The sequence below is a fragment of the Elephantulus edwardii genome, unplaced genomic scaffold (assembly GCF_000299155.1).
Source record: "Elephantulus edwardii isolate Elephantulus edwardi_28Jun2011 unplaced genomic scaffold, EleEdw1.0 scaffold00322, whole genome shotgun sequence".
In the NCBI taxonomy this organism is placed as follows: domain Eukaryota; kingdom Metazoa; phylum Chordata; class Mammalia; order Macroscelidea; family Macroscelididae; genus Elephantulus; species Elephantulus edwardii.
Window position 1 is genome coordinate 2,197,623 of NW_006400072.1, and position 6,398 is coordinate 2,204,020.

The window sequence follows — 6,398 nt, forward strand, 5'->3', positions numbered from 1 at the left end:
GCAGGGTTTAGGGCTGTTGTGCAGAGGGTCGCTATGAGTCACAAACGACTCGACAGCACATAACAACAACAACAACTTTGCTCTTGGAATTTTGGGGACATTTGCCCTCCCAATTTTAGTGCATGCTGACATTTGGAGGGTGTCCACAACACCCCTGAGGCTGGTAAGGCCATTCACTTCTGAAATAACAGGCCTTTAAAAATGCTTTGTACAACAGAGCGCACTTAGACTAGCAGATATGGAAACTGAGGCTGAGCCCTCAAATACTCACTGGGGTAATGAGGGTAGGTGTGTGTCAGAGACAATAAGGTTTGGCACAGGACACAGCAGGTTTCAGGGCTATTGCACAGAGGGTCGCTATGAGTCTCAAGTGACTCGACGGCACAACAACAACACCTGATGGGGCTTGTGTTACTGCATAAATCTGAAGTAATCATTCCACCAATCCCAGAACCTGAGGCCCTTTGGGACACATACATCCCACTAACTAGATTAAAAATCCATTTTGCCTCAGAAAATTTTATTTAATTGAAAAATACTTTCCATTTACTGATAGAGTTCTCAGTGGCTTAGTGATAAAGAGTTTCACTGCCAATTCAAAGGCATGCAGTTCAAATCCACCAGCTGCTCCACAGGAGAAAGATGGACAGTCTCCTCCTGTGCAATTAACTGCCTCTGTAAACCCACTAGATATTTAACTCTGAGTCAATTCTGACTTGATGATACACAACAACACACCATTACTGGAAACACGTGATTTCAACAAAAAATTTAAGACAGAAAGCTCTTGGTCTTTGAAGGATTAAGTATGTCTGATATAATAATTGGGGCCATACTCATGCTAACAATTCCGTTGTTGCTTTTCTGAAATTCAAATTTAGTTGAGCATCATGCATTTTATCTGGCAGCTGTAGTTACTGTGATGAACTCAATGTCGCACAAAAGCAGTGGTTTGGAGAGGAGCTCTCAAGCCAGACTGCTAGGGTTTGAGACCTGCATCCACCACTTCCTGGTTCTATAACCTCGTCAGGTTACGCTTGGCTGCGGTTCCTCCTTTGTTTTAATAGCACCTTCTTCATAAGGCTGGCATGAGAATTTCATGAGATAACCCTTGGAAACCCTAGGACAGGGCCCAGCCCACAGTTAAAACTTAATAAGCTCCCCCTATTTTATTGTTTACTGAATTTGAGCGAGCAGTGTAATCGATCACTGGCAATGGTCCAACGCAGCAGTTCTCTAGTTTCTGGGTCACATGACCCCTAACATTCAAAAATATTATTACAAACTCCAAGTTGATAAGTGTCAACAAGTTGGATTCAACGCACATGTACAAAAGAACAAAACATTGCTTGGTCCTGAGTCATCCTCATAATTGTTGCTATATTTGAGCTCATTATTGAAGTCACTGTGTTAATTCACCTTATTAAAGCCATCCCTCTCTGTCTTCTTCCTTGAATTCTGGTGGCCTAGTGGTAAGGAGCTATGCTGCCAACATGAAGGTATGTAGTTCGAATCCACCAGCTGTTCCATTAGAAAAAGATGGGCAATGGGTCGGATCTGACTCAGTGGTACACGATAATTACTGCATGTCCTTCTCCAGGCCTGACCCTATCTGATGAACATGCCCAAAGTACATGAGATGAAGCCTTTACATCCTTGCTCTAAGGAACAACCTGGGTGCATTTCTTTCTAGACAGACTTGTTTGTTCTTTTGGCGATCCAGGGAACCTTCAATATTTGTCAGCACAATTCCAATGCATCAAATCTTCAGTCTTCCTTATTCTTTGCCGAGCTTTCACATGTGTATGAAAACATAAACTAAATCCACTACATCCAAATCAATTCTAACTCCTTGGGACCACAAGGCAGCTTACGGGACAGGGGAGCACTGGCCCGAGGGTCCACAAAGCTGTCAATTCACATGGAAGGAGATTCCCTTATCTTTCCACGGAGCAACCAGGGGATTCAAGTTATGGCCTTTCAGCTCACAGCCCAACACATCACACACTAAGCCACCAGGGCTAAAACCAATACAGTAAAGTGGATTGAGGAGAGTGGTGTCCCCCCACTAAGCTCCTTCACGGCTGGCTTCACGGCCCTCACACCAGCTGCTGAATGCCTTCTGCCATGATGTCACGGCTGCTGTCACATCACGTGGCCTCTGGAAAATCCCCAGCTACCAGCCCATGAATGTGGAGAGGGCAAACATCCCGGCATTATGATGAAAATTATTTTGACCTGTTGACCTCCTGGACCCCTGGCCAAGGTTCCAGAGGACATTTGAGAATGTCTGTGGAAGGAATGCCACAGGCCTGGTGGGTTTTGCCGTTCAAAGGCAGCACAGACATGGGGCAGTCCGAGGTGGAGACCCCCAGCAGCTGTCACACCCCAGGAAGCACGGTGGGCAACAGCATTCACTTTACAGTGGGCCCCCTGAGCCAGACCAGGTGGAATTTTCCCGACCTCTCCACAAAGAAACGGCGGGGCTTGAACTCAGCTCTTTGGGTTGAGAGCAGAGGCTGTGGGATGTGGAGGTCAGAGCCTCAGAAGGGTCCTCTCTCTCCCACACGACTGTCTCACTTCAAGACACAGCCTCCTATAAAAGTGATTCTAGGGTCCCTCCAACCTATACACAATCCCCACCACCCCCTTGCACTCCCTACCACGCACACATCCATGGCCGGTCACTGGGCAGGCACTGGAGCCTGGTAGCCAATGGCAAAGAGCAAGCCAGTGATTCTGGGTAAGACAGGCTGCCCAGGCTTGACCCTGGCGTGTGGTCTGCATCCAATTAGGGTGCATTCTGAGTGTGACCCTGCACCTCTTCAGACAGCTGTGTCTCTCAGAGCTCTGGCCATGACTGCGGTGTGTCTGCATGTCCCTCTGTGAGATGCTGGCCTCTCTTTTGGCTGGGCAGGTCCTTTGGGACTCTTTCTTAGTGTCCATGAGTGGTCGTGGTTCTGCAGTGGTGTGACACTGTCTCTGAGTCACAAGCAGCTTGCCATCTTGGGGACAAAGCTGAGAGCTGCTACAGAGCTCTCTCATTGTCTCCCACACATTCTTCTGGGACCAGAAGTGTGGTCATGGCAACCGGGGGCTGTGCTGTCAATGGGGCAGATGGGTGTGTGACCAGCACTAACGGAGATGGAGCTGTGTTCACCCCCACACAGGCCGAGGCGGCCAGGCAGCCCTCGGGACAGGCCTGCCCAGGCCTCCTGGCTTCTCCAGCCACCCACCTGAGCCTGCTCCCACCATAATCCACAACCAGGTGCAGGCCTGGTCAGTCTAAAATAAGCTCCAGTTCTTCGTTCTTAGTCAACAAACATTTTTCACTGGGCGCCAGGACCAATGGAACCAAAGCACATAAGGAAAGCTCATACTTGCCCTGCCCTCACTGTGCTTTGAAATTTACATGCATTGATTCATTTCAGCACTGTGATAGGCCTTCTATTGCCCCTATTCCATAAATTTGGGAGGGAGGAGGCATAGAGAAGTCAAGTTACTTGCCCTAAACTCCACATCCAGTAAGTAGCAGAGCCAGGTTTGAACTCCAGGCTTCTGGCTCCAAGGGTTCATGCTCTGAGCCATTATACTGCACCAGCTCTCACTAACGAAGGGTGTCATTTCAGATAGTGCTTAGGGACACGAAGAAAGAGCAAGGGCAGGTGATGGGTGCTTGCTTCAGCATGGTGAGGAACATGTTCTGAAATGCTGATGGTCAAGCTGACCTGGGAAGTTGAGAGAAAGGGCATTAGGGTTTGAAATGGTGGGAGGCTCTACTGGATGAACCCAGATTTCAGTGGCTTCTCACAGAAGACCTTGATTTCTGGCTGACAGATGATCCAGTCCACAGGCAGTTCTCCAGGAAGCCATGGGAGACCCACATTTCTTTCATGACTGCTCTGTGTCCCTATAGGTGTTGAGCCAACCAATGAAAAAGCCTACAGGAGGTTTAAGCTTCTGCAGCAAGCACATCAAGTCCTCCTCACTTTCAGCAAGCGAGATTGTGTCATCTGCATAACAAAAGTTATTAAAGAGTCTTCCTCCAATCCTGATAACACATTCTTCTTCATAGAGTCCAGCTTCTCAAATAATTTGTTCAGCATGTAGATGAATTGTTGTTGTTGCCATCGAGTCACTTGGGACTCATAGCAACCCTATGTACAATAGCCCTAAAACCTGCTCTATCTTGTGCCAACATTACTGTCTGTGACACACCTACCTTCATTACCCCCGTCACTGTATCAATCCGTCTTATCAATGGTCTCCCTCTCTTTCTCTGTCCCTCCACTCTCCCAAACATGATGTCCCTCTCCAAGGACCAGTCCCTCCTTGCAACATGCCCAAAGTATGTCAGACGAAGCTTTAGAATCCTTGCCTCCAAGGAGCAGCCTGGCTTCACCCTCTCTAGGACAAACCTATTTGTTCTCCTGGCAGTCCATTGTATGTTCTACACTCTTCAGCACCACAGATAAAAGGCATTAATTATCTTTCTATCATCCCTAGTCATTGTACAGCTCTCTGAGGTATAGCAAGCAATTGCAAAGACTATAGCATGGATCAGGAGCACCTTAAGTCTCCAGATTGACATTGTTGCTCTTCAGTTCCACTGACTATGCAAAGGTGTTTGACTTTGTGGAGGATCACAACAAACTGTGGCTGACTCTGAGAAGAATGGGAATCCCAGAACATTTGATTGTGCTAATGCAAAACCTACACTTAGACCAGAAGACAGTTGTCAGAACAGAGCAAGGAGACACTTGTGTGGTTCAAATTTGGGAAGGGGGTCTGCCAGGGATGTATTCTGTCTCCATACCTTTTCAATCTATATGCAGAATAGGTCATCCAAGAGGCTGGGCTCTATGAGGAGGAATGTGGCATCAGGATTGAAGGGAGATTCATCAACAACCTTTGTTATGCAGATGACACAACTCTGCTTGTTGAAACTGAGGAGGACCTGAAGAACTTGCTGAAGAAGATCAAGGACTGCAGCCTTCAATACGGATTAAAGCTCAACATCAAGAAAACGAAGATTCTCACCACTGGGCTGACTGGCAGATTGAATAGGTACAGAGAAATGATACAATCCTGACATACACCTTTCCTAACTTTAAACCATGTAGTATTCCCTTGTTCTATTCACAAAATTGCCTGTTTTGCAACTGGAGGGTAAAGGAGAGGGAGTGAAGGTGTGGAAAATGTGCAATTATGAATAATAATTTTTTTAAAGCACCATTAAGTGTCCAGATTCCCATTCTTCTCAGTGAAGCACTTGCTGCAAAAGGTTAAATCCAGCAGCCAAAAACCCAACCCAAAACACACACACACACAAAACCCCCAAACAATAACAACCACAAAAACCACTGCAGCCTTCAGTCTGGATTGCATCTCAACATCAAGAAAATAAAAATTTTCAGTTTTGCGGGTCTCTCCTTGCCGCGGAGTAGCTGTAGTAAGGTGCAAGCTGCAATGATCAGAATCATGGCAGGACAGGCTTTTAGAAGGTTTCTTCCCCTCTTTGACTGAGTATTGGTGGAACGGAGTGCAGCTGAAACTGTAACCAAAGGAGGCATTATGCTTCCAGAAAAATCTCAAGGAAAAGTATTGCAAGCAACAGTAGTAGCTGTTGGATCCGGATCTAAAGGAAAGGGTGAAGAAATTCAGCCTGTCAGTGTGAAGGTTGGAGACAAAGTTCTTCCAGAATATGGGGGCACCAAAGTAGTTATAGATGACAAGGATTATTTCTTATTTAGAGATGATGACATTCTTGGGAAGTATGTGGACTGAAATAAATCACTATTGAAATGGCATCATGTGAAGCTGCCCATTCCACTGAAGTTCATCTGAAATCTTCCATCATGTAAATAATCTCTATGTCTCTCTTTTGTAATAAACTAATGATATCCAAACTCATATGTACGGTCTCCAAATTTAGTTTTGTTGTACTCATACAAACATTTCCCAATTAAAAAAAAAACCCTATAAATAAAAAAAAATAAAATAAAAATTTTCATCACTGGGCCAATAGGCAACATCATGATAGATGGAGAAAAGATTGAGACAGTCAATGACTTCATCTTACTTGAATTCACCATCAATTCACTTGGTTTCAGCAGTCAGGAGATCAGGAGGTGTACTGGAGAGATTGTACTGGAAAATCTTATAGTCAAAGGCCTCTCTAAATTATTGAGGAGCGATGATGTCAGTTTGAGGACTAAGGTGTGCCTGACTCAGACCATGATCTTTTGTCACTTACTATGCATCTGAGAGCTAGACAATAAATAGAAACTACAGAAGACTTGATGCCTTTGAACTGTTGGAGAAAGAGTACTGAAGATTCCATGGACAGTCAAAAGAATAAACAGATGTGTCTTGGAGAAGGTGGAGCTGGAGTGCTT

The 6,398-nt window shown here is 45.7% G+C and overlaps 1 pseudogene; it reads left to right on the forward strand.

Annotated features, from left to right (window-relative positions):
- Positions 1–5,481: 5,481 nt before the first annotated feature.
- Positions 5,482–5,787, forward strand: LOC102871742 (annotated as a pseudogene).
- The last annotated feature ends 611 nt before the right edge of the window (positions 5,788–6,398 follow it).